At 47.8% G+C, this 27,307-nt stretch overlaps 1 long non-coding RNA gene across 1 annotated transcript in view; it reads left to right on the forward strand.

The window, feature by feature from the left end:
- LOC123740020 (uncharacterized) overlaps nt 1-26,539 on the forward strand; it is a 122,917-nt gene extending 96,378 nt beyond the window's left edge. The window contains exons 2-4 of the long non-coding RNA XR_006768107.1: nt 3,729-3,825; nt 11,880-11,928; nt 26,416-26,539. This is a non-coding gene — a long non-coding RNA (uncharacterized lncRNA). The remainder of the gene's footprint in view (nt 1-3,728; nt 3,826-11,879; nt 11,929-26,415) is intronic.
- The last annotated feature ends 768 nt before the right edge of the window (nt 26,540-27,307 follow it).

A 27,307-nucleotide genomic window follows, 5' to 3' on the forward strand; every position in this document is an offset into this window, starting at 1 on the left:
TGGTTATCTAGTACAGACAGGAACAGTCCTACTGACCAATCACCAGAGTGGATTAGAGACCTGGTTATCTAGTACAGACAGGAACAGTCCTACTGACCAATCACCAGAGTGGATTAGAGACCTGGTTATCTAGTACAGACAGGAACAGTCCTACTGACCAATCACCAGAGTGGATTAGAGACCTGGTTATCTAGTACAGACAGGAACAGTCCTACTGACCAATCACCAGAGTGGATTAGAGACCTGGTTATCTAGTACAGACAGGAACAGTCCTACTGACCAATCACCAGAGTGGATTAGAGACCTGGTTATCTAGTACAGACAGGAACAGTCCTACTGACCAATCACCAGAGTGGATTATAGACCTGGTTATCTAGTACAGACAGGAACAGTCCTACTGACCAATCACCAGAGTGGATTAGAGACCTGGTTATCTAGTACAGACAGGAACAGCCCTACTGACCAATCACCAGAGTGGATTAGAGACCTGGTTATCTAGTACAGACAGGAACAGTCCTACTGGTCAGTATGCACTTGTGATGCCACCTTCATTTTGTGCTTATTACTTTAACATGTCTGTGACTGATTCAGCTCTACCGTAGGATGTCTGTGACTGATTCAGCTCTACTGTAGGATGTCTGTGACTGATTCAGCTCTACTGTAGGATGTCTGTGACTGATTCAGCTCTACCGTAGGATGTCTGTGACTGATTCAGCTCTACTGTAGGATGTCTGTGACTGATTCAGCTCTACCGTAGGATGTCTGTGACTGATTCAGCTCTACTGTAGGATGTCTGTGACTGATTCAGCTCTACCGTAGGATGTCTGTGACTGATTCAGCTCTACCGTAGGATGTCTGTGACTGATTCAGCTCTACTGTAGGATGTCTGTGACTGATTCAGCTCTACTGTAGGATGTCTGTGACTGATTCAGCTCTACTGTAGGATGTCTGTGACTGATTCAGCTCTACCGTAGGATGTCTGTGACTGATTCAGCTCTACCGTAGGATGTCTGTGACTGATTCAGCTCTACCGTAGGATGTCTGTGACTGATTCAGCTCTACTGTAGGATGTCTGTGACTGATTCAGCTCTACCGTAGGATGTCTGTGACTGATTCAGCTCTACTGTAGGATGTCTGTGACTGATTCAGCTCTACCGTAGGATGTCTGTGACTGATTCAGCTCTACCGTAGGATGTCTGTGACTGATTCAGCTCTACCGTAGGATGTCTGTGACTGATTCAGCTCTACCGTAGGATGTCTGTGACTGATTCAGCTCTACCGTAGGATGTCTGTGACTGATTCAGCTCTACTGTAGGATGTCTGTGACTGATTCAGCTCTACCGTAGGATGTCTGTGACTGATTCAGCTCTACCGTAGGATGTCTGTGACTGATTCAGCTCTACCGTAGGATGTCTGTGACTGATTCAGCTCTACCGTAGGATGTCTGTGACTGATTCAGCTCTACCGTAGGATGTCTGTGACTGATTCAGCTCTACCGTAGGATGTCTGTGACTGATTCAGCTCTACTGTAGGATGTCTGTGACTGATTCAGCTCTACTGTAGGATGTCTGTGACTGATTCAGCTCTACTGTAGGATGTCTGTGACTGATTCAGCTCTACTGTAGGATGTCTGTGACTGATTCAGCTCTACTGTAGGATGTATGTGACTGATTCAGCTCTACTGTAGGATGTCTGTGACTGATTCAGCTCTACTGTAGGATGTAATTTAGGCCTATTGATGCATCTGAAAGAGTGGTTAGTTTTCTGAAGTATTTTGAGATGTTAATCAATTTGGGAACTGGTTTCAATAGAAACAGTAGTTAGATGGGCAGCTTGTTTCAGCAGGCCTCAATAGAAACAGTAGTTAGATGGGCAGCTTGTTTCAGCAGGCCTCAATAGAAACAGTAGTTAGATGGGCAGCTTGTTTCAGCAGGCCTCAATAGAAACAGTAGTTAGATGGGCAGCTTGTTTCAGCAGGCCTCAATAGAAACAGTAGTTAGATGGACAGCTTGTTTCAGCAGGCCTCAATAGAAACAGTAGTTAGATGGGCAGCTTGTTTCAGCAGGCCTCAATAGAAACAGTAGTTAGATGGGCAGCCTGTTTCAGCAGGCCTCAGTAGAAACAGTAGTTAGATGGGCAGCCTGTTTCAGCAGGCCTCAATAGAAACAGTAGTTAGATGGGCAGCTTGTTTCAGCAGGCCTCAATAGAAACAGTAGTTAGATGGGCAGCTTGTTTCACAGGCCTCAATAGAAACAGTAGTTAGATGAGCAGCTTGTTTCAGCAGGCCTCAATAGAAACAGTAGTTAGATGAGCAGCTTGTTTCAGCAGGCCTCAATAGAAACAGTAGTTAGATGGGCAGCTTGTTTCAGCAGGCCTCAATAGAAACAGTAGTTAGATGAGCAGCTTGTTTCAGCAGGCCTCAATAGAAACAGTAGTTAGATGGGCAGCTTGTTTCAGCAGGCCTCAATAGAAACAGTAGTTAGATGGGCAGCTTGTTTCACAGGCCTCAATAGAAACAGTAGTTAGATGAGCAGCTTGTTTCAGCAGGCCTCAATAGAAACAGTAGTTAGATGGGCAGCTTGTTTCAGCAGGCCTCAATAGAAACAGTAGTTAGATGGGCAGCTTGTTTCAGCAGGCCTCAATAGAAACAGTAGTTAGATGGGCAGCTTGTTTCAGCAGGCCTCAATAGAAACAGTAGTTAGATGGGCAGCTTGTTTCAGCAGGCCTCAATAGAAACAGTAGTTAGATGGGCAGCCTGTTTCAGCAGGCCTCAATAGAAACAGTAGTTAGATGGGCAGCTTGTTTCAGCAGGCCTCAATAGAAACAGTAGTTAGATGGGGTTCTGGTTGCCTGCGGTGGATTTTATTTGTCCCCTCAAGTTTTTAATAATGTTTATGACATAAAATACTAAAAACACCAGCAAATCATCTCCAAGGGATTTTAATTTAGGAAATCTGTTCCAAAGTATTCCCATGGATAATAGAGATGTGATTATGTACAAGGTTTGAAATCATTATATCTGTTTGGGCTTCTTGCGGTTAATTTGCAGTCTTACAAATTATCTGTAATTATGTTCTGGTCCCCTGACTAACTGCACAAGAAAAACAAGCCCGTGGCTGAATCTAGTTGATGATCCCCTGTTCTAGACAGAAAAAGTCAAGGAAATGATTTCTTCAACACCTTCAGAACAGAAGGACCATAGACAGTGTGTTTTGTATTTCAGCAGGTGTCAATAATGTTGTGATGTTGGAGAATGGTCTGCTATTGAATGACAGACAGGCTGTAGATGTTAGATATGTCCCAAATGGCACCCTATTCCTTACATAGTGCCCTCTAGAGCCACACAGTGGTGTGGTCATAATACCCATAATACCTAGCGGTCAAACAATAGTTTTTCCACTATTTCATTTTTTCATTGATAAAAGTCACCTTGTCCTAGAGAGATTTACGTGGTTATCAAAACGTCACGCCAGGGTAAGCCTTCACGAAACACAGCCCTTATTTTAAGTGTTTCTAAAATCCCCTACGGGGAGAATTTATGGTGGAAAAACGATTGGAACCATTTCCATGTTTGACCGCTAGGTTTTATGGGTATTATGACTCATACTGTGGTACTCTATGGGCCCTGGTCAAAAGTAGTACGTGCTAAAGAAAACAGCCCAAAAAAGTGACTTTCCTTAGCCATCGTTGGTCCTCCCTGTATTAACCCCCCGTCGTGTCTCTGTCAGGAAGGCCCAGGAGCAGGATAAGAAGGTGGTGGTGGCTGGATGTGTTCCCCAGGCCCAGCCCAGGATGGACTACCTTAAAGGACTCAGCATCATCGGGGTAAGTCTCCTCCATCTCTCCCTTGTGGTATGTATGTGTGGTGGAGGGGGTTTAGACAACATGGCAGTTACACAAAGTTCTGTCCTACACATTAGACTGTAGACCACAGTTGGACTCAATTCTAGTCCATTCAGGAATTGAGTTACATCCCTATTAGGAAATTGATTCATTTCCAATTAAACTGACTGGAGTTGAAACGGAATGGATACCAATTCTGCTCGAGACGGCTGACTGAAAGACCTCTGAGGCCGGTTGTTGTTGTTGTTGCTCTGAGGCCGGTTGTTGTTGCTGCTCTGAGGCCGGTTGTTGTTGTTGTTGTTGATCTGAGGCCGGTTGTTGTTGTTGCTGCTCTGAGGCCGGTTGTTGTTGCTGCTCTGAGGCCGGTTGTTGTTGCTGCTCTGAGGCCGGTTGTTGTTGCTGCTCTGAGGCCGGTTGTTGTTGCTGCTCTGAGGCCGGTTGTTGTTGCTGCTCTGAGGCCGGTTGTTGTTGCTGCTCTGAGGCCGGTTGTTGTTGTTGCTGCTCTGAGGCCGGTTGTTGTTGTTGCTGCTCTGAGGCCGGTTGTTGTTGCTGCTCTGAGGCCGGTTGTTGTTGTTGCTGCTCTGAGGCCGGTTGTTGTTGTTGCTCTGAGGCCGGTTGTTGTTGTTGCTCTGAGACCGGTGTTGTTGTTGTTGTTGCTCTGAGGCCGGTTGTTGTTGTTGCTCTGAGGCCGGTTGTTGTTGTTGCTGCTCTGAGGCCGGTTGTTGTTGTTGCTGCTCTGAGGCCGGTTGTTGTTGTTGCTCTGAGGCCGGTTGTTGTTGTTGCTCTGAGGCCGGTTGTTGTTGCTGCTCTGAGGCCGGTTGTTGTTGTTGCTGCTCTGAGGCCGGTTGTTGTTGTTGCTGCTCTGAGGCCGGTTGTTGTTGTTGTTGCTCTGAGGCCGGTTGTTGTTGTTGCTGCTCTGAGGCCGGTTGTTGTTGCTCTGAGGCCGGTTGTTGTTGTTGCTCTGAGGCCGGTTGTTGTTGCTGCTCTGAGGCCGGTTGTTGTTGCTGCTCTGAGGCCGGTTGTTGTTGTTGCTCTGAGGCCGGTTGTTGTTGCTGCTCTGAGGCCGGTTGTTGTTGTTGTTGCTCTGAGGCCGGTTGTTGTTGTTGCTCTGAGGCCGGTTGTTGTTGTTGCTCTGAGGCCGGTTGTTGTTGTTGCTCTGAGGCCGGTTGTTGTTGTTGTTGTTGCTCTGAGGCCGGTTGTTGTTGTTGCTGCTCTGAGGCCGGTTGTTGTTGCTGCTCTGAGGCCGGTTGTTGTTGTTGCTGCTCTGAGGCCGGTTGTTGTTGTTGTTGCTCTGAGGCCGGTTGTTGTTGCTGCTCTGAGGCCGGTTGTTGTTGTTGCTGCTCTGAGGCCGGTTGTTGTTGTTGATCTGAGGCCGGTTGTTGTTGTTGCTGCTCTGAGGCCGGTTGTTGTTGTTGTTGCTCTGAGGCCGGTTGTTGTTGCTGCTCTGAGGCCGGTTGTTGTTGTTGCTCTGAGGCCGGTTGTTGTTGTTGTTGCTCTGAGGCCGGTTGTTGTTGTTGTTGCTCTGAGGCCGGTTGTTGTTGTTGTTGTTGCTCTGAGGCCGGTTGTTGTTGTTGTTGTTGCTCTGAGGCCGGTTGTTATTGTTGCTGCTCTGAGGCCGGTTGTTATTGTTGCTGCTCTGAGGCCGGTTGTTGTTGTTGCTCTGAGGCCGGTTGTTGTTGTTGTTGTTGCTCTGAGGCCGGTTGTTGTTGTTGTTGTTGCTCTGAGGCCGGTTGTTGTTGTTGTTGCTCTGAGGCCGGTTGTTGTTGTTGCTGCTCTGAGGCCGGTTGTTGTTGTTGCTGCTCTGAGGCCGGTTGTTGTTGTTGCTGCTCTGAGGCCGGTTGTTGTTGTTGCTGCTCTGAGGCCGGTTGTTGTTGTTGTTGCTGCTCTGAGGCCGGTTGTTGTTGTTGCTGCTCTGAGGCCGGTTGTTGTTGTTGCTGCTCTGAGGCCGGTTGTCGTTGTTGCTGCTCTGAGGCCGGTTGTTGTTGTTGTTGCTCTGAGGCCGGTTGTTATTGTTGTTGCTCTGAGGCCGGTTGTTGTTGTTGTTGCTCTGAGGCCGGTTGTTGTTGTTGTTGCTCTGAGGCCGGTTGTTGTTGTTGTTGTTGCTCTGAGGCCGGTTGTTGAATGTTCTTTAATCTACTGCGTCTACTCCAGTATTTACTCTGCCAACCGTGTTTACTACTATGAGGGATTTCTAAACATGACCTAACAAGGTCTAATATTTGAGGAAGTGAGTCCGTGTGTGAGGTGTGCCTTCTGTGTTCCAGAAGAGTCTTTCTCATATTGATATTGGTTGGACTACAGTCAGTCAGGCACGCCGGCAAACAACAAGGTCTGTTGACTAATAATAAGGGGCTGAGATGGGACAGGTGCTGGATGGCAGTTAACTAGACCACGCCTTCTTTCAGTTACACCAGTCATCTTATGTAAATGTTCCAGGGTGTTTTTGCATATTCTACAACTCCACCAAACGACGGTGACATTCCTGTGGTTCTGGAACTGCCAAGGATAACTAAAGGGTGCTTCCCAAATCACACCCTATTCCCTATACAGTGCATGACTTTAGTCCAGGACCCATAGGGGCTCTGGTTAAAAGTAGTGCCCTATATAGGGAGTAGAGTGCCATTTAGGGGACACACTAAAGCTCCATGGAAAATAGAATAATCAATCTGTAAAGCAATCTGCAATCTACACACATTGAAAGTCCTACTGCAATGAATTTACCAGCTGTTTTCTTCTAAGCCTGGGGGTTGACATGACTGGGATTGTATATTGAATTGAAATGCATTATTCATGATATAGTGGGTTTAACATAACATGGGACATTGATGTTTATTAAGGGGACATACAACCAGGCACAATATTGAATATAGAAATGACCTTGTGATAATATCCATGTATTGATTTTATATGAAAGAGTCGTCCAGGTGTACTCCATGTTATGTACTTTATATAAAAGTTGATGATTCTGAGAATCCAGAGAGTAACCCTTCTTTAAAATAGACGCTTGATGAAAAACGTAACGTTGCTCTTTTGAAAGGCTGGATGATGTTTTAAATAGTTGTATTGTTGGCGTTGGTCTCTGGGGGAAAATTTAATGTGATTTCAATGTTTGTTTTCGATTCTATTGTTTATCTGATGCAATTTCACTTAAGCTCTTGATACAATGACAAAACAAGGCTGACATGTCTTATATTTACCCATAACACCCCTCCCTGAGTGGATTCAGTTCAGTCAGTCATTTCCCTAAACGTATTATACAACTGCAGTTAACAAGCATGAGATCCTCAGATAGACACGCCTGGCTGTTTCCTGCCTCTACTTCACTGCCTTGACTTTCCCTACTGCAGAACTACAAACTGTTCCACTAGATAGGACGATGCTAAGATCTGCTTCTCCCTGCCGCTGCCTAGGCCCCATAATGCAACACCAGGAACAATTGTACTTAGACTTCTATCCCATGAAGGCATTTGATCCCCATCGGTATCGACCGGCCCTCTCTCAACCCTTGGTCATGACATCACCTCAGAAAACCACCAGGAGTTGGACTCTCCCTAAAGTTCTTCCCTCTTAGTCTTTCTACCAGCCAACAGCAGAAATAGATCCTAGTGCCTAGTCCCTCCCTCCCTCCCTCCCTCCCTCCCTCCCTCCCTCCCTCCCTCCCTCCCTCCCTCCCTCCCTCCCTCCCTCCCTCCCTCCCTCCCTCCCTCTTTCGGTTTATCCACCCAGGTGTGCTTTACTACTGAGAGAAATGAAAGATAAATGTCATATCAGCAGAGCTAGCGATCACTGAGCGACGGGGCAGCGAGAGAGGAGAGCAGCCTCTTCTAAAGAACCTCTGGCTCAGCGGGCCTCCTCTCTCTCCTCTCTCTCCTCTCTGACTCTTCGCTTTCTCTGCTTTTAAATGAAGATGAAAGAGGTCTGCAGACTTAAGTACAGTCTTCCTGAATGACTATTGATCATAGCGAACGGCGGGGCGGCAAGGCAAGGCGGCAGGGGATGAGAGACGTAGTGAGCGGGGTTAGTGTTATGGGGGGATGAGAGGAGTTAGCCTTAGTGCTAGCTGTTCATCTTTATGGGGGATGAGAGACAGTGAGAGGGATTAGCCTTAGTGCTAGCTGTTCATCTTTATGGGGGATGAGAGACAGTGAGAGGGGTTAGCCTTAGTGCTAGCTGTTCATCTTTATGGGGGATGAGAGACAGTGAGAGGGGTTAGCCTTAGCGCTAGCTGTTCATCTTTATGGGGGGTGAGAGGAGTTAGCCTTAGTGCTAGCTGTTCATCTTTATGGGGGATGAGAGACAGTGAGAGGGGTTAGCCTTAGTGCTAGCTGTTCATCTTTATGGGGGATGAGAGACAGTGAGAGGGGTTAGCCTTAGTGCTAGCTGTTCATCTTTATGGGGGGTGAGAGGAGTTAGCCTTAGTGCTAGCTGTTCATCTTTATGGGGGGTGAGAGGGGTTAGCCTTAGTGCTAGCTGTTCATCTTTATGGGGGATGAGAGACAGTGAGAGGGGTTAGCCTTAGTGCTAGCTGTTCATCTTTATGGGGGATGAGAGACAGTGAGAGGAGTTAGCCTTAGTGCTAGCTGTTCATCTTTATGGGGGATGAGAGACAGTGAGAGGAGTTAGCCTTAGCGCTAGCTGTTTCTGGGGTATGAGAGGTATTGGGGTTAGCGCTACCTGTTAGTTTCTCATCTCCTAGCTCAGCATGTCGGCCACAGGAGCACCGGAGGGTCCAAATGACAGCTGCCCCCTGCTGGCGCTGAGCTGTGTCCTCTACTCTGCTCTCTGTAGTCCTCACACGTATGGATGGCCTGCCCACGCGGACACACCTCACACAGTCACAGGCAGAGACAATTGGCCCTGACCCCAGCTTGTTAGCTGGCTTATAGTGGTGAGAGAGTAGGTGGTTTGGAGGACGGGGACGGGGGCTGCTTTCTAGATCTAAGGTGACTGTATCCATCGATCCCTCCCTGGTCCCTAAACGGCCCCTGGTCCCTAAACGGCCTCCCGGGTCCCTAAACGGCCTCCCGGGTCCCTAAACGGCCTCCCGGGTCCCTAAACGGCCCCTGGTCCCTAAACGGCCTCCCGGGTCCCTAAGCGGCCTCCCGGGTCCCTAAGCGGCCTCCCGGGTCCCTAAACGGCCTCCCGGGTCCCTAAACGGCCTCCCGGGTCCCTAAACGGCCTCCCTGGTCCCTAAACGGCCTCCCGGGTCCCTAAACAGCCTTCTCATGAAATGAACAATATTGTTGTTATCGTCTGTATTTATGTACTTCATCTACAATCTATATTTACATTATTACATTGTCCGGTACATTATTACATTGGTCAGTACATTATTACATTGGTCACTACATTATTACATTGGTCAGTGCATTATTACATTGGTCAGTACATTATTACATTGGTCACTACATTATTACGTTGGTCAGTACATTATTACATTGGTCACTACATTATTACATTGTCCGGTACATTATTACATTGGTCAGTGCATTATTACATTGGTCACTACATTATTACATTGTCCGGTACATTATTATATTGGTCAGTGCATTATTATATTGCTCAGTGCATTATTACATTGGTCAGTGCATTATTACATTGGTCAGTGCATTATTATATTGGTCAGTGCATTATTATATTGGTCAGTGCATTATTATATTGTCCGGTGCATTATTACATTGTTCAGTACATTATTACATTATCCGGTACATTATTACATTGGTCAGTACATTATTACATTGGTCACTACATTATTACGTTGGTCAGTACATTATTACATTGGTCACTACATTATTACATTGGTCAGTACATTATTACATTGTCCGGTACATTTGAATGGAGTCAGATCTGCACAATGGTAAAGCAGTCAGATGTCACATGGTCTTAAAGTATGTTTTGCCAAACAGTTGAATCACCCCTCCCTCGCTTATTGTTTCCACTCAGCTCCACTGAGAGTAATGCTGTGGTCTCTGTCACTGAGAGTAATGCTGTGGTCTCTGTCACTGAGAGTAATGCTGTGGTCTCTGTCACTGAGAGTAATGCTGTGGTCTCTGTCACTGAGAGTAATGCTGTGGTCTCTGTGTCGCTGAGAGTAATGCTGTGGTCTCTGTCACTGAGAGTAATGCTGTGGTCTCTGTGTCGCTGAGAGTAATGCTGTGGTCTCTGTCACTGAGAGTAATGCTGTGGTCTCTGTGTCACTGAGAGTAATGCTGTGGTTCTGTGTCGCTGAGAGTAATGCTGTGGTCTCTGTCACTGAGAGTAATGCTGTGGTCTCTGTCACTGAGAGTAATGCTGTGGTCTCTGTCACTGAGAGTAATGCTGTGGTCTCTGTGTCACTGAGAGTAATGCTGTGGTCTCTGTGTCACTGAGAGTAATGCAGTGCAGAAGGTTTATAGTGGAGCATCCGAAAGGGTAGCAGTGCATTCTATACACACACACACACACACACACACACACACACACACACACACACACACACACACACACACACACACACACACACACACACACACACACACACAGAGAAACAAACTCTGCTAGTCCCAGGCCCTCTGCCTCTCTCCCGCTGCTCAGAGTGGACACAGATTGCTGTCCCATTAGGAGCAAATTGATTTTCATTTCCGTGCTTATCATGCATATAACTGCTGCGAGACGGGAGAGGCCTCGGATGTGTCCCAAATGCCACTCTGTTCCCTATTGTTTTAAGGTCTGTTATTGTTCTATAAAGGGAATAGAGTGCCATTTGGGATGGGGGGGGGCGTAGTGCTTGTTTGTCCCATCCATCCTCCAGGTGGTACCCTCTGCCCCGCTGCACTCTGCCCAGGGATGGGAGGGGGTAATGGGGCTCCAGGCCCATCGAGGCCTGGGGGTGGGCCCTGGACGGGAGCGGAGGCCTGCTAGCCTCAGCGATTTAACTAAGGGTTGCAGCAGGGCACAATTGATACACATTTCCTTTTAATAGGTAAGATTTTACAATCTCTGGTTCCCCAGGCAGAAATAACACAGTGGAGAAGGGGAAACTGCGGGAGGGAAAAATGGAGGGAGATTGGCTCATGCAGAAATAACAGAACAGAGGAGAGGAGAGGGGGAAACGGAGGGTGGAAACGGAGGGTGGAAAAGGAGCAAAACGGAGCAAGAAATTGGTCTGCATAAAATCTTTTCTCTCTTTCGGGGCATCGTTCTCAGTCCAGACCCCTGGTCCTCCTGTTTATCAGTAGAAGATTGATTCACCACAGAGCTGTGATTGATTGTTGTTGGATGTAGTTTTAGCTCTGTGCCACACTGTGTTTATGTTGTACTGTTTCAGAGTCACCGTTGTTTTGTTTGTGATTTGGGGTTGATGGTGTTTCCTGCAGTTATGAGTTTAGGAATGAAATGTAAAACAGCACCAGGCAAGGCCAACAGAGTCTAAATGAGTTGTGTGCATAGAATGAGAAGCTGGGTTTACCTTGCTGTTATTCACATGGAAATGTTTCAAATCACTGTTGAGCTGTGGCTCACTAGTGGTAGAGAGGGGAGACGGGTTAGTAGAGAGGGGAGACGGGTTAGTAGAGAGGGGAGACGGGTAAGTAGAGAGGGGAGACGGGTAAGTAGAGAGGGGAGACGGGTTAGTAGAGAGGGGAGACGGGTTAGTAGAGAGGGGAGACGGGTTAGTAGAGAGGGGAGACGGGTTAGTAGAGAGGGGAGACGGGTTAGTAGAGAGGGGAGACGGGTTAGTAGTCTACACCTGTTGTTTACAAAGCATTTCACTGTTCGTCTACACCTGTTGTTTACAAAGCATGTGGCAAATAAGATTTGATTTTAGATTTGTGTGTTTTATCCACCATGTTCACTCTCTCTGTGTCTCTCTCTCTCTGTGTCTCTCTCTCTCTCTGTGTCTCTCTCTCTCTCTGTGTCTCTCTCTCTCTCTCTGTGTCTCGCTCTCTCTCTGTGTCTCTCTCTCTGTGTCTCTCGCTCTGTGTCTCTCTCTCTCTCTGTGTCTCTCTCTCTCTGTGTCTCTCTGTGTGTTTTCTAACCCTGTCCTCTGTGTGTTCCAGGTCCAGCAGATTGACCGTGTGGTGGAGGTGGTGGACGAGGCTGTTAAAGGTGAGACATATAACCGTCACGTATCCCTGGACCTTCCAGGGTTTCTTACCATGTTATTATAGCATGATGTTTTCATGCTATTATCCTGTTAGTCTCATACCACAGCGCTTTATCTGGCCAGTACCTGACCTTGTTTGTGGAAAGGCTTTACAGGAAGCATCAGTTGAACTGAACAATGGACAGTCATTAACATCAGATGCCACTGTAGAACCAGACCTCCTTCAGTCTAGGACATTTATCTGTCTATAATTAAAATACATTGTCAAATTTCCCTTTCCAATGTTTTATTTTTGTTTTATTTCACCTTTATTTAACCAGGTAGGCCAGTTGAGAACATTTACAACTGCGACCTGGCCAAGATAAAGCAAAGCAGTGCGACACAAACAACAACACAGAGTTACACATAAACAAACGTACAGTCAATAACACAATAGAAAATTAAAATAGAAAGATGTATGTACAGTGTGTAAATGTAGAAGAGTAGGGAGGTAGACAATAAATAGGCCCTAGAGGTGAAAATAATTACAATTTAACATTAATACTGGAGTGATACATGTGCAGATAGAGATACTGGGGTGCAAAAGAGCAAGAGTGTAAGTAACAATATGGGGATGAGGTAGTCGGGTAGACTATTTACAGATGGGCTATGTACAGGTACAGTGATCGGTAAGCTGCTCTGACAGCTGATGCTTAAAGTTAGAGAGGGAGATATGAGTCTCCAGCTTCAGAGATTTTTGCAATTCGTTCCAGTCATTGGCAGCAGAGAACTGGAAGGAAAGGTGGCCAAAGTAGGAATTGGCTTTGGGGGTGACCAGAGAGATATACCTGCTGGAGCGTGTGCTACGGGTAGGTGATGCTATGGTGACCAGTGAGCTGAGATAAGGCGGGGCTTTACCTAGCAAAGACTTATTGATTACCTGGAGCCAGTGGGTTTGGCGACGAGTATGAAGCGAGGACCAGCCAACGAGATGTGTCGCAGTGGTGTGTAGTATATGGGGCTTTGGTGACAAAACGGATGGCACTGTGATAGACTGCATCCAGTTTATTGAGTAGAGTGTTGGAGGCTATTTTGTAAATGACATCGCCGAAGTCGAGGATCGGTAAGATGGTCAGTTTTACGCGGGTATGTTTGGCAACATGAGTGAAAGATGCTTTGTTGCGAAATAAGAAGCCGATTCTAGATTTAACTTTGGATTGGAGATGTTTGATGTGAGTCTGGAAGGAGAGTTTACAGTCTAACCAGACACCTAGGTATTTGTAGTTATCCACATATTCTAAGTCAGAACCGTCCAGAGTAGTGATGCTGGACGGGCGGGCAGGTGCAGGCAGCGATCGATTGAAGAGCATGCATTTAGTTTTACTTGTATTTAAGAGCAGTTGGAGGCCACGGAAGGAGAGTTGTATGGCATTGAAGCTCGTCTGGAGGGTTGTTAACACAGTGTCCAAAGAAGGGCCAGAAGTATACAGAATGGTGTCGTCTGCGTAGAGGTGGATCAGAGAATCACCAGCAGCAAGAGCAACATCATTGATGTATACAGAGAAGAATTGAACCCTGTGGCACCCCCATAGAGACTGCCAGAGGCCTGGACAACAGGCCATCCGATTTGACAAACTGTACTCTGTCTGAGAAGTAGTTGGTGAACCAGGCGAGGCAATTATTTGAGAAACCAAGGCTGTTGAGTCTGCTGGATAGGAATACGGTGATTGACAGAGTCGAAAGCCTTGGCCAGGTCGATGAAGACTGCTGCACAGTACTGTCTTCTATCGATGGCGGTTATGATATCGTTTAGGACCTTGAGCGTGGCTGAGCTGCACCCATGACCAGCTCTGAAACATAGTGGAGGAGGTACGGTGGGATTCCAAATGGTCGGTGATCTGTTTATTAAGGGTGGATATCGGTCTATAACAGTTTGGGTCTAGAGTGTCTCCCCCTTTGAAGAGGGGGATGACCGTGGCAGCTTTCCAATCTTTTGGGATCTCAGACGACACGAAAGAGGTTGAACAGGCTAGTAATAGGGGTTGCAACAATTTCAGAGGGGATAGTTTTAGATCCAGATTGTCTAGCCCGGCTGATTTGTAGGGATCCAGATTTTGCAGCTCTTTCAGAACGTCAGCTGTCTGGATTTGGGTGAAGGAGAAGCGGGGGGGGTAAGTTGCTGCAGGGGGTGCTGAGATGGATTTGGGTGAAGGAGAAGCGGGGGGGTAAGTTGCTGCAGGGGGTGCTGAGATGGATTTGGGTGAAGGAGAAGCGGGGGGGGTAAGTTGATGCAGGGGGTGCTGAGATGGATTTGGGTGAAGGAGAAGCGGGGGGGTAAGTTGCTGCAGGGGGTGCTGAGATGGATTTGGGTGAAGGAGAAGCGGGGGGGTAAGTTGCTGCAGGGGGTGCTGAGATGTTGTCAGGGTAGCCAGGTGGAACGCGTGGCCAGACGTGGAAAAATGCTGATTGAAATGATCGATGTCAGTCATTCATCACTGTAAACCGCCTGGGCTTGATTTATTTCATTCTGTTTTCATCCTGACCCGACGCTCAGTGGCTTAGTATCTGACAGAGAGAGATAATAATTACCACAGTGATGTGATGTCTGGACAGGAGCTGTTATCAGTCTCTCCTCTCTCTCCTTCTCCTCTTTCCTCTCTTCCTCTCTCTCCTCTTTCCTCTCTTCCTCTCTCTCCTCACCTCCTCCCTTCCTCTCTCTCCTCTCCCCCCTCCTAGACTCTGGCTGTACCACTAGATGAACCAGGCTAGACTCTGGCTGTACCACTAGATGAACCAGGCTAGACTCTGGCTGTACCACTAGATGAACCAGGCTAGACTCTGGCTGTAGAGGAGGGGAAGATCAATGAGCATCTGAGGCCCTCTACCACCTGAGAGGAGATGATTGTTTATCAAGGCTGACCTTCAGCTCTGCTAGCTCCCTGGTACTGGTAGTGGTACTGGTAGTGATACTGGTAGTGGTACTGGTAGTGATACTGGTAGTGGTAGTGATACTGGTAGTGATACTGGTAGTGGTACTGGTTGTGATACTGGTAGTGGTAGTGGTACTGGTAGTGATACTGGTATTGGTAGTGGTATTGCTAGTGGTACTGGCAGTGATACTGGTAGTGATAGTGGTATTGGTACTGGTAGTGATAGTGGTACTGGTAGTGGTAGTGATACTGGTAGTGGTACTAGTAGTGGTACTGGTAGTGGGTACTGGTAGTGGTACTAGTAGTGGTAGTGGTACTGGTACTGGTAGTGATACTGGTAGTGGGTACTGGTATTGGTAGTGGTATTGGTACTGGTACTGGTAGTGATACTGGTAGTGGTACTGTATTGGTGCTGATACTGGTAGTGGTAGTGGTACTGGTACTGGTAGTGGAATTGGTACTGGTAGTGATACTGGTAGTGATACTGGTAGTGGTACTGGTAGTGGTAGTGGTAGTGGTACTGGTAGTGATACTGGTAGTGGTACTGGTAGTGATAGTGGTATTGGTAGTGGTATTGGTGCTGATACTGGTAGTGGTACTAGTAGTGGTACTGGTAGTTGTATTGGTAGTGGTTAGTGGTACTGGTAGTGATACTGGTATTGGTAGTTATAGTGGTACTGGTAGTGGTTGTGGGACTGGTAGTGATACTGGTAGTGGTATTGGTAGTGGTAGTGGTACTGGTAGTGGTACTAGTAGTGGTACTGGTAGTGGTACTGGTAGTGGTAGTGGTACTGGTAGTGGTACGGTTACTGAGAGAGGCAGACAGGGAACACGAACACCAGAGGAACTTTAAATGGGTGTTATCTGTTGTTTTTCTCTCCCTCTCACGTTCTTTCTCCCGTTCTCTTTCCCTTTCCGTATGTCTCTTCCCCCTTTTTTGTCCCTCTCTCCCCTCTCGATCTCCCTCCTCTCCCCTCTCGATCTCCCTCCTCTCCCTCTCCATCTATTCCTCTTCGGCATGCGGCGGGAGTGAAGGAGGTTAGCTCGCAGAAAGGAAATGATTCCCCAGCTCGCTGCATCGTTACTGTTTTCATTACAGCACGTCAAAAAGCGTCTGTCTCAGCTTTCAAACCCGTTGACCTAGAGGTATGTATGTTGGAAAGTAAATCCAGCTCGTAATCCGAGAGGATTGTGCCCTCTGAGTGATGATTTTATTGGCCTTTTGGAATGATGCGTCCTGAGAATGCCGGCCCAGACCTGGAGGACTGAAGGAGTGACAATAGCTTGTTCCGTCTCCAGCTGTCTCCCATCCAGCTTGTCTGGTGACACAATGGAACCAATGGAGATCAGTCCCAACAGTGACAATTTGGTGTCATCTGGCCTTACAGGCAGGTTCAATCACTTGTTCAAAGGGGAAATAAATAAACATAAATATGGGTTGTATTTACAGTGGTGTTTGTTCTTCACTGGTTGCCCTTTTCTAGTGGCAACAGGTCAGAAATCTTGCTGCTGTGAGGCACGTGCTGTAAGGTATGTGCTGGTGCTCACTGCTCAGTCTCCCACTGTGTTCTTTCTGCTAAAACACTTGACATGTTCCTGGACCAGCCTGCGGGTGACTTATCCACCTTTCCCCTATCAAGTTTACCAGACTGTAACACCATGAAAGAGAGTTAAACCTCCCTGTCTCCAACAGAGCAGGTCCAGGGGAGTTAAACCTTAAACCTCCCTGTCTCCAACAGAGCAGGTCCAGGGGAGTTAAACCTCCCTGTCTCCAACAGAGCAGGTCCAGGGGAGTTAAACCTTAAACCTCCCTGTCTCCAACAGAGCAGGTCCAGAGGAGTTAAACCTCCCTGTCTCCAACAGAGCAGGTCCAGAGGAGTTAAACCTCCCTGTCTCCAACAGAGCAGGTCCAGGGGAGTTAAACCTCCCTGTCTCCAACAGAGCAGGTCCAGGGGAGTTAAACCTCCCTGTCTCCAACAGAGCAGGTCCAAGGCGGTTAAACCTCCCTGTCTCCAACAGAGCAGGTCCAGAGGAGTTAAACCTCCCTGTCTCCAACAGAGCAGGTCCAGAGGAGTTAAACCTCCCTGTCTCCAACAGAGCAGGTCCAGGGGAGTTAAACCTCCCTGTCTCCAACAGAGCAGGTCCAGAGGAGTTAAACCTCCCTGTCTCCAACAGAGCAGGTCCAGGGGAGTTAAACCTCCCTGTCTCCAACAGAGCAGGTCCAGGGGAGTTAAACCTCCCTGTCTCCAACAGAGCAGGTCCAGAGGAGTTAAACCTCCCTGTCTCCAACAGAGCAGGTCCAGGGGAGTTAAACCTCCCTGCCTCCAACAGAGCAGGTCCAGAGGAGTTAAACCTCCCTGTCTCCAACAGAGCAGGTCCAGAGGAGTTAAACCTCCCTGTCTCCAACAGAGCAGGTCCAGAGGAGTTAAACCTCCCTGCCTCCAACAGAGCAGGTCCAGAGGAGTTAAACCTCCCTGCCTCCAACAGAGCAGGTCCAGAGGAGTTAAACCTCCCTGTCTCCAACAGAGCAGGTCCAGAGGAGTTAAACCTCCCTGTCTCCAACAGAGCAGGTCCAGAGGAGTTAAACCTCCCTGTCTCCAACAGAGCAGGTCCAGAGGAGTTAAACCTCCCTGTCTCCAACAGAGCAGGTCCAGGGGAGTTAAACCTCCCTGTCTCCAACAGAGCAGGTCCAGAGGAGTTAAACCTCCCTGTCTCCAACAGAGCAGGTCCAGAGGAGTTAAACCTCCCTGTCTCCAACAGAGCAGGTCCAGAGGAGTTAAACCTCCCTGTCTCCAACAGAGCAGGTCCAGGGGAGTTAAACCTCCCTGTCTCCAACAGAGCAGGTCCAGGGGAGTTAAACCTCCCTGTCTCCAACAGAGCAGGTCCAGAGGAGTTAAACCTCCCTGCCTCCAACAGAGCAGGTCCAGGGGAGTTAAACCTTAAACCTCCCTGTCTCCAACAGAGCAGGTCCAGAGGAGTTAAACCTCCCTGTCTCCAACAGAGCAGGTCCAGAGGAGTTAAACCTCCCTGCCTCCAACAGAGCAGGTCCAGGGGAGTTAAACCTTAAACCTCCCTGTCTCCAACAGAGCAGGTCCAGAGGAGTTAAACCTCCCTGTCTCCAACAGAGCAGGTCCAGAGGAGTTAAACCTCCCTGTCTCCAACAGAGCAGGTCCAGAGGAGTTAAACCTCCCTGTCTCCAACAGAGCAGGTCCAGAGGAGTTAAACCTCCCTGCCTCCAACAGAGCAGGTCCAGGGGAGTTAAACCTTAAACCTCCCTGTCTCCAACAGAGCAGGTCCAGGGGAGTTAAACCTCCCTGCTTCCAACAGAGCAGGTCCAGAGGAGTTAAACCTCCCTGTCTCCAACAGAGCAGGTCCAGAGGAGTTAAACCTCCCTGCTTCCAACAGAGCAGGTCCAGAGGAGTTAAACCTCCCTGTCTCCAACAGAGCAGGTCCAGGGGAGTTAAACCTCCCTGTCTCCAACAGAGCAGGTCCAGGGGAGTTAAACCTCCCTGTCTCCAACAGAGCAGGTCCAGAGGAACAAGACATTGTTTAAAAACACCTTGACTGCTGTCCACTGTCTTTGTGTGAAGGTTGCTCTCTGCAGACCCGCTCTCAGAAATAAAATATCAAATTGAACAAAGAGATTGAAAAACAGCAACAATGATTTCTTGGACTCTGAAGCTACAGCAGCGCTTCACTTTCTCAAGTGGACTTTGTCTTTCTTTTGTCTTGTTGTGGTAAAGTTCTCAGTGCCCTGACTTGGAAGTGATATTATTTAAAATGGTACACTAGGTAATGCCCTATTTTCAAGAGAGTCTGAAATAAACGGGAACATTCTGAACTTTTCCTTGCTGCATTATGGTGGTCCCGGAATTATAGTGGGCCCGGCATTATAGTGGGCCCGGCATTATGGGGGCCTGGCATTTTAGGGGCCCGGCATTATGGGGGCCATCAAATAGCTTAGACTAAGTGTTATGAGGAAGTCCCCTATCCCCGGCCCTTAGCAACAGAGAGGGAACGGAGGAGGAGGAACCAGTGCAGTCTGTTGGTTATGATAATGCGTCGTTATACTGTATCTACAAACACAGTATCATCATATCTACAGTGAGAGAAAAAGTATTTGATCCCCTGCTGATTTTGTACGTTTGCCCACTGACAAAGAAATGATCAGTCTATAATTTTAATGGTAGGTTTATTTCAACAGTGAGAGACAGAATAACAACAAAACAATCCAGAAAAACCCATGTCAAAAATGTTATAAAATGATTTGCATTTTAATGAGGGAAATAAGTATTTGACCCCTCTTCAAAACATGACTTAGTACTTGGTGGCAAAACACTTGTTGGCAATCACAGAGGTCAGACATTTCTTGTAGTTGGCCACCAGGTTTGCACACATCTCAGGAGGGATTTTGTCCCACTCCTCTTTGCAGATCTTCTCCAAGTCATTAAGGTTTCGAGGCTGATGTTTGGCAACTCGAACCTTCAGCTCCCTCCACAGATTTTCTATGGGATTAAGGTCTGGAGACTGGCTAGGCCACTCCAGGACCTTAATGTGCTTCTTCTTGAGCCACTCCTTTGTTGCCTTGGCCGTGTGTTTTGGGTCATCGTCATGCTGGAATACCCATCCACGACCCATTTTCAATGCCCTGGCAGAGGGAAGGAGGTTCTCACCCAAGGTTTGACGGTACATGGCCCCGTCCATCGTCCCTTTGATGCGGTGAAGTTGTCCTGTCCCCTTAGCAGAAAAACACCCCCAAAGCATAATGTTTCCACCTCCATGTTTGACGGTGGGGATGGTGTTCTTGGGGTCATAGGCAGCATTCCTCCTCCTCCAAACACGGTGAGTTGAGTTGATGCCAAAGAGCTCCATTTTTGTCTCATCTGACCACAACACTTTCACCCAGTTGTCCTCTGAATCATTCAGATGTTCATTGGCAAACTTCATATGACCTTTTCTACACCTGGGGAAACTCTTTGATGTGCTTTGTCTTTGTGCACACCTGCCATCCCTCCCTCCATCCCCCCTCCCTCCAGTACCTCCCTCCCTCCCTCCTGTACCTCCATCCCTCCCTCCAGTACCTCCCTCCCTCCCTCCATCCATCCCCCTCCCTCCAGTACCTCCCTCCCTCCCTCCAGGACCTCCATCCCTCCCTCCAGTACCTCCCTCCCTCCATCCATCCCCCTCCCTCCAGTACCTCCCTCCCTCCCTCCATCCATCCCCCCTCCCTCCAGTACCTCCCTCCCTCCCTCCAGGACCTCCATCCCTCCCTCCAGTACCTCCCTCCCTCCATCCATCCCCCTCCCTCCAGTACCTCCCTCCCTCCCTCCAGTACCTCCATCCCTCCCTCCAGTACCTCCCTCCCTCCCTCCAGTACCTCCATCCCACCCTCCAGTACCTCCAGTACCTCCCTCCCTCCAGTACCTCCCTCCCTCCCTCCCTCCAGTACCTCCCTCCCTCCCTCCCTCCAGTACCTCCCTCCCTCCCTCCAGTACCTCCATCCATCCCTCCAGTACCTCCCTCCCTCCCTCCCTCCCTCCAGTACCTCCCTCCAGTACCTCCATCCATCCCTCCAGTACCTCCCTCCCTCCCTCCAGTACCTCCCTCCCTCCCTCCCTCCAGTACCTCCATCCATCCCTCCAGTACCTCCCTCCCTCCAGTACCTCCCTCCCTCCCTCCAGTACCTCCATCCATCCCTCCAGTACCTCCCCTCCCTCCAGTACCTCCCTCCCTCCCTCCAGTACCTCCCTCCCTCCCTCCAGTACCTCCCTCCCTCCCTCCAGTACCTCCCTCCCTCCCTCCAGTACCTCCATCCATCCCTCCCTCCAGTACCTCCCTCCCTCCCTCCAGTACCTCCATCCATCCCTCCAGTACCTCCCTCCCTCCCTCCCTCCAGTACCTCCATCCATCCCTCCAGTACCTCCCTCCCTCCCTCCAGTACCTCCCTCCCTCCCTCCAGTACCTCCATCCATCCCTCCAGTACCTCCCTCCCTCCCTCCCTCCAGTACCTCCCTCCCTCCCTCCCTCCCTCCCTCCCTCCCTCCCTCCAGTTACACTGGGTATATCTGTAGTCCTGGAGTGTTTCATCTCAAAACGCCGTTCTCACCCTCTCTTTCTCTCTCTACCTCTCTCTACCTCTCTCTACCTCTCTCTACCTCTCTCTACCTCTTTCTCTCTCTACCTCTCTCTACCTCTCTCTACCTCTCTCTCTACCTCTCTCTCTACCTCTCTCTCTACCTCTCTCTCTACCTCTCTCTCTACCTCTCTCTCTACCTCTCTCTACCTCTCTCTACCTCTCTCTACCTCTCTCTCTACCTCTCTCTCTACCTCTCTCTACCTCTCTCTCTACCTCTCTCTACCTCTCTCTCTACCTCTCTCTACCTCTCTCTCTACCTCTCTCTCTACCTCTCTCTCTACCTCTCTACCTCTTTCTCTCTACCTCTCTCTACCTCTCTCTACCTCTCTCTACCTCTCTCTACCTCTTTCTCTCTCTCTCTACCTCTCTCTCTACCTCTCTCTACCTCTCTCTCTACCTCTCTCTACCTCTTTCTCTCTACCTCTCTCTACCTCTCTCTACCTCTCTCTACCTCTCTCTTTCTCTCTACCTCTCTCTTTCTCTCTACCTCTCTCTTTCTCTCTACCTCTCTTTCTCTCTACCTCTCTTTCTCTCTACCTCTCTTTCTCTCTTTCTCTCTACCTCTCTCTTTCTCTCTACCTCTTTCTCTCTCTACCTCTCTCTACCTCTCTCTTTCTCTCTTTCTCTCTTTCTCTCTACCTCTCTCTTTCTCTCTACCTCTTTCTCTCTTTCCCTCTACCTCTACCTCTCTTTACCTCTCTCTACCTCTCTCTAACTCTCTCTACCTCTCTTTCTCTCTTTCTCTCTACCTCTCTCTTTCTCTCTACCTCTTTCTCTCTTTCTCTCTACCTCTACCTCTCTCTACCTCTCTCTAACTCTCTCTACCTCTCTCTACATCTCTCTTCTTCTCTACGTCTCAGTAAATAGTTGATAAAGCACTGAGAGAACAGTCATCTATGTTGATGTATTTGTGTTGAGCTGCATGTCTCCCACCTCATCAGAGAGGAGTCCTGTGGCCCTATTCTCTAGGTAGTGTGGACCTAAACATCTCCCCACATTATTCTCTAGGTAGTGTGGACCTAAACATCTCCCCACATTATACTCTAGGTAGTGTGGACCTAAACATCTCCCCACATTATACTCTAGGTAGTGTGGACCTAAACATCCCCCCACATTATACTCTAGGTAGTGTGGACCTAAACATCTCCCCACATTATACTCTAGGTAGTGTGGACCTAAACATCTCCCCACATTATACTCTAGGTAGTGTGGACCTAAACATCTCCCCACATTATACTCTAGGTAGTGTGGACCTAAACATCTCCCCACATTATACTCTAGGTAGTGTGGACCTAAACATCTCCCCACATTATACTCTAGGTAGTGTGGACCTAAACATCTCCCCACATTATACTCTAGGTAGTGTGGACCTAAACATCTCCCCACATTGTACTCTAGGTAGTGTGGACCTAAACATCTCCCCACATTATACTCTAGGTAGTGTGGACCTAAACATCCCCCCACATTATACTCTAGGTAGTGTGGACCTAAACATCTCCCCACATTATACTCTAGGTAGTGTGGACCTAAACATCTCCCCACATTATACTCTAGGTAGTGTGGACCTAAACATCTCTCCACATTATACTTATTACACAAGTCATGTCCTTGTAAATCAATGAAGGGAATTGAACAAGTGCTAACTTGGGGACCAGAAAGGGTAGAGAATTGGGATTCGGTCAATGATGAATCGTCCCCTGTTGCTTCCCATCCCATGATGCTCTCTGTCCAGGAAGTGTTTTGTACCCTCAGTATTGGAATATTAGGAGCACGCATCAGAGACTCTCTCTGTCTCTATCTCTCTCTGTCTCTCTCTCTGTGTCTCGCTCTCTCTGTGTCTCTGTCTCTATCTCTCTCTGTCTCTCTCTATGTGTCTCGCTCTCTCTGTCTCTCTCTCTGTGTCTCTCTCTCTCTGTGTCTCTCTCTCTCTGTGTCTCTCTCTGTGTCTCGCTCTCTGTCTCTCTCTCTGTCTCTCTCTCTGTGTCTCTCTCTGTGTCTCTGTCTCTATCTCTCTCTGTCTCTCTCTCTATCTCTGTCTCTCTCTCTGTGTCTCTCTCTGTGTCTCTGTCTCTATCTCTCTCTGTCTCTCTCTCTATCTCTGTCTCTCTCTCTGTGTCTCGCTCTCTCTGTGTCTCTATCTCTCTCTGTCTCTCTCTGTGTGTCTCTGTCTCTATCTCTCTCTGTCTCTCTCTCTATCTCTCTCTGTCTCTCTCTCTGTGTCTCGCTCTCTCTGTGTCTCTGTCTCTCTATCTCTCTCTGTATCTGTGTCTCTGTGTGACTTTGTGTCTCTCTCTGTCTCGCTCTCTCTCTCTGTGTCTCTCTGTCTGTAGATTGTCTCTCTCTGTCTCTCTGATCAATGTCTGTGGTCTCTGCCCTGTCTTCTCCGTGAGCCCAGGCCGCTGTATGTTCAGGAATAGATGGAAATACTTCAGGATCGCTAGCTAATACATACAGCATTATCTAGCCTATAGCATTACTAATACATACAGCATTATCTAGCCTATAGCATTACTAATACATACAGCATTATCTAGCCTATAGCATTACTAATACATACATCATTACCTAGCCTATAGCATTACTAATACATACAGCATTATCTAGCCTATAGCATTACTAATACATACATCATTACCTAGCCTATAGCATTACTAATACATACAGCATTATCTAGCCTATAGCATTACTAATACATACAGCATTATCTAGCCTATAGCATTACTAATACATACAGCATTATCTAGCCTATAGCATTACTAATACATACAGCATTATCTAGCCTATAGCATTACTAATACATACAGCATTATCTAGCCTATAGCATTACTAATACATACATTTACATTTACATACATCATTAGCTAGCCTATAGCATTACTAATACATACATTTACATTTACATACAGCATTAGCTAGCCTATAGCATTACTAATACATACAGCATTATCTAGCCTATAGCATTACTAATACATACAGCATTATCTAGCCTATAGCATTACTAATACATACATTTACATTTACATACATCATTAGCTAGCCTATTGCATTACTAATACATACATTTACATTTACATACAGCATTAGCTAGCCTATAGCATTACTAATACATACATTTACATTTACATACAGCATTAGCTAGCCTATAGCATTACTAATACATACATTTACATTTACATACAGCATTAGCTAGCCTATAGCATTACTAATACATACATTTACATTTACATACATCATTAGCTAGCCTATAGCATTACTAATACATACATTTACATTTACATACAGCATTAGCTAGCCTATAGCATTACTAAAGCGACTTCCAGTTTGCGGGGTTAGGCTGGTTTAGGCAGGATAAGCTGCTATTGAGAAGTATGCTGAAATAATTATTTTATTTGGAAAAGCAGGCTCCTGATGTCCCAAGTGTTTAAATGTTAGCTTTTTCTTTGTCCCTTAAATATATATTTTTAATATATATATTTACAATTTACACCCACAGTACAGAGCACCAGAGACCTTTGTTCCCATCAATTTACGCGTCTCACCTGCTCTGCAACAATCATTACATTTTTCATATGATTTTAATTACATGCTGTTGAAAAGAGATATCGTTAAAAAGCCGCAATTTAATGAAATACATCTTTCCATTTGTCATTGTGAGCAGCTTTGTCCTTCTTACCGTGAGATTGTCTGAATGAGAAATTATGAGACAGATAAATAACTCCACCCCTCCATCTCTCCGTTTCTCTACCCCTCCATCCCTCTGTTTCTCTACTCCTCCATCCCTCCGTTTCTCTACCCCTCCATCTCTCCGTTTCTCTACCCCTCCATCCCTCCATTTCTCCACCCCTCCATCCCTCCGTTTCTCTACTCCTCCATCCCTCCGTTTCTCTACTCCTCCATCCCTCCGTTTCTCTACTCCTCCATCCCTCCATTTCTCTACCCCTCCATCCCTCTGTTTCTCTACTCCTCCATCCCTCTGTTTCTCTACCCCTCCATTTCTCCACCCCTCCATCCCTCCGTTTCTCTACTCCTCCATCCCTCCGTTTCTCTACTCCTCCATCCCTCTGTTTCTCTACCCCTCCATCCCTCCATTTCTCCATCCCTCCATCTCACCCAGGGGTCTTATCACCTGTCTTTTGTCCTGTAACAGTGGACATCATCGGTCTTTTGTCCTGTAACAGTGGACATCATCGGTCTTTTGTCCTGTAACAGTGGACATCACCTGTCTTTTGTCCTGTAACAGTGGACATCACCTGTCTTTTGTCCTGTAACAGTGGACATCACCTGTCTTTTGTCCTGTAACAGTGGACATCACCTGTCTTTTGTCCTGTAACAGTGGACATCACCTGTCTTTTGTCCTGTAACAGTGGACATCACCTGTCTTTTGTCCTGTAACAGTGGACATCACCTGTCTTTTGTCCTGTAACAGTGGACATCACCTGTCTTTTGTCCTGTAACAGTGGACATCACCTGTCTTTTGTCCTGTAACAGTGGACATCACCTGTCTTTTGTCCTGTAACAGTGGACATCACCTGTCTTTTGTCCTGTAACAGTGGACATCATCGGTCTTTTGTCCTGTAACAGTGGACATCATCTGTCTTTTGTCCTGTAACAGTGGACATCATCGGTCTTTTGTCCTGTAACAGTGGACATCATCTGTCTTTTGTCCTGTAACAGTGGACATCATCGGTCTTTTGTCCTGTAACAGTGGACATCATCTGTCTTTTGTCCTGTAACAGTGGACATCACCTGTCTTTTGTCCTGTAACAGTGGACATCATCGGTCTTTTGTCCTGTAACAGTGGACATCATCTGTCTTTTGTCCTGTAACAGTGGACATCACCTGTCTTTTGTCCTGTAACAGTGGACATCATCTGTCTTTTGTCCTGTAACAGTGGACATCACCTGTCTTTTGTCCTGTAACAGTGGACATCACTGGTCTTTTGTCCTGTAACAGTGGACATCATCTGTCTTTTGTCCTGTAACAGTGGACATCATCTGTCTTTTGTCCTGTAACAGTGGACATCACCTGTCTTTTGTCCTGTAACAGTGGACATCACCTGTCTTTTGTCCTGTAACAGTGGAAATCAATGGAAATCATAACCCTGTGTGTCTCTGTGTGTCTCTGTGTTCTTCCTATAGCCTATAATGTAGTATTTCTGTGTGTTATGTGTGAAGGTCACTCGGTGTCCTGACTAGTATTTCTGTGTGTTATGTGTGAAGGTCACTCGGTGTCCTGACTAGTATTTCTGTGTGTTATGTGTGAAGGTCACTCGGTGTCCTGACTAGTATTTCTGTGTGTTATGTGTGAAGGTCACTCGGTGTCCTGACTAGTATTTCTGTGTGTTATGTGTGAAGGTCACTCGGTGTCCTGACTAGTATTTCTGTGTGTTATGTGTGAAGGTCACTCGGTGTCCTGACTAGTATTTCTGTGTGTTATGTGTGAAGGTCACTCAGTGCGTCTGCTGGGGCAGAAGAAGGACAACGGGAAGCGTCTCGGCGGAGCCAGACTGGATCTGCCCAAGATTAGAAAGAACCCTCTGATAGAGATCATTTCAATCAATACAGGGTAAGCTAAAAAACACACACACACACACACACACACACACACACACACACACACACACACACACACACACACACACACACACAGGTAGCCGACGACAAACGGGGGGAGGCCAGAGGTAGCTAGCTAGACCAGTGACTGGCTGGCCTCATCGCTCAGACCAGTGGCTGGCTGGCCTCATCGCTCAGACCAGTGGCTGGCTGGCCTCATCGCTCAGACCAGTGTCTGGCTGGCCTCATCTCTCAGACCAGTGTCTGGCTGGCCTCATCTCTCAGACCAGTGTCTGGCTGGCCTCATCTCTCAGACCAGTGTCTGGCTGGCCTCATCTCTCAGACCAGTGACTGGCTGGCCTCATCGCTCAGACCAGTGTCTGGCTGGCCTCATCGCTCAGACCAGTGTCTGGCTGGCCTCATCGCTCAGACCAGTGACTGGCTGGCCTCATCGCTCAGACCAGTGACTGGCTGGCCTCATCGCTCAGACCAGTGTCTGGCTGGCCTCATCGCTCAGACCAGTGTCTGGCTGGCCTCATCGCTCAGACCAGTGACTGGCTGGCCTCATCGCTCAGACCAGTGTCTGGCTGGCCTCATCGCTCAGACCAGTGACTGGCTGGCCTCATCGCTCAGACCAGTGTCTGGCTGGCCTCATCGCTCAGACCAGTGACTGGCTGGCCTCATCGCTCAGACCAGTGTCTGGCTGGCCTCATCACTCAGACCAGTGTCTGGCTGGCCTCATCTCTCAGACCAGTGTCTGGCTGGCCTCATCGCTCAGACCAGT

Source organism: Salmo salar, unplaced genomic scaffold (assembly GCF_905237065.1).
Source record: "Salmo salar unplaced genomic scaffold, Ssal_v3.1, whole genome shotgun sequence".
Taxonomy (NCBI): domain Eukaryota; kingdom Metazoa; phylum Chordata; class Actinopteri; order Salmoniformes; family Salmonidae; genus Salmo; species Salmo salar.